The sequence below is a fragment of the Bison bison genome, unplaced genomic scaffold, assembly GCF_000754665.1.
Source record: "Bison bison bison isolate TAMUID 2011002044 unplaced genomic scaffold, Bison_UMD1.0 scf7180017864103, whole genome shotgun sequence".
Lineage (NCBI taxonomy): Eukaryota > Metazoa > Chordata > Mammalia > Artiodactyla > Bovidae > Bison > Bison bison.
The window spans coordinates 147,472-148,197 of record NW_011494675.1 but is presented as its reverse complement, the minus strand read 5'-3'; positions in this window follow the sequence as shown (position 1 = coordinate 148,197).

Here is a 726-nt window from a genome sequence, read left to right as displayed (position 1 = left end):
GCTATCTAGGTTGGTCATAACTTTCCTTCCAAGGAGTAAGCATCTTTTAATTTCATGGCTGCAGTCACCAGCTGCAGTGATTTTGGAGCCCAGAAATATAAAGTCTGACACTGTTTCCCCTGTTTCCCCATCTATTTCCCATGAAGTGGTGGGACCAGATGCCATGATCTTCGTTTTCTGAATGTTGAGCTTTAAGCCAACTTTTTCACTCTATACTTTCACTTTCATCAAGAGACTTTTGAGTTCCTCTTCACTTTCTGCCATAAGGGTGGTGTCATCTGCATATCTGAGGTTATTGATATTTCTCCCAGCAATTTTGATTCCAGCTTGTGTTTCTTCCAGTCCAGCATTTCTCATGATGTACTCTGCATAGAAGTTAAATAAACAGGGTGACAATATACAGCCTTGACGAACTCCTTTTCCTATTTGGAACCAGTCTGTTGTTCCATGTCCAGTTCTAACTGTTGCTTCCTGACCTGCATACTAATTTCTCAAGAGGCAAATCAGGTGGTCTGGTATACCCATCTCTTTCAGAATTTTCCACTGTTTATTGTGATCCACACAGTCAAAGGCTTTGGCATAGTCAATAAAGCAGAAATAGATGTTTTTCTGGAACTCTTGCTTTTTCTATGATCCAGCGGATGTTGGCAATTTGATCTCTGGTTCCTCTGCCTTTTCTAAAACCAGCTTGAACATCAGGAAGTTCACGGTTCATATATTGCTGAA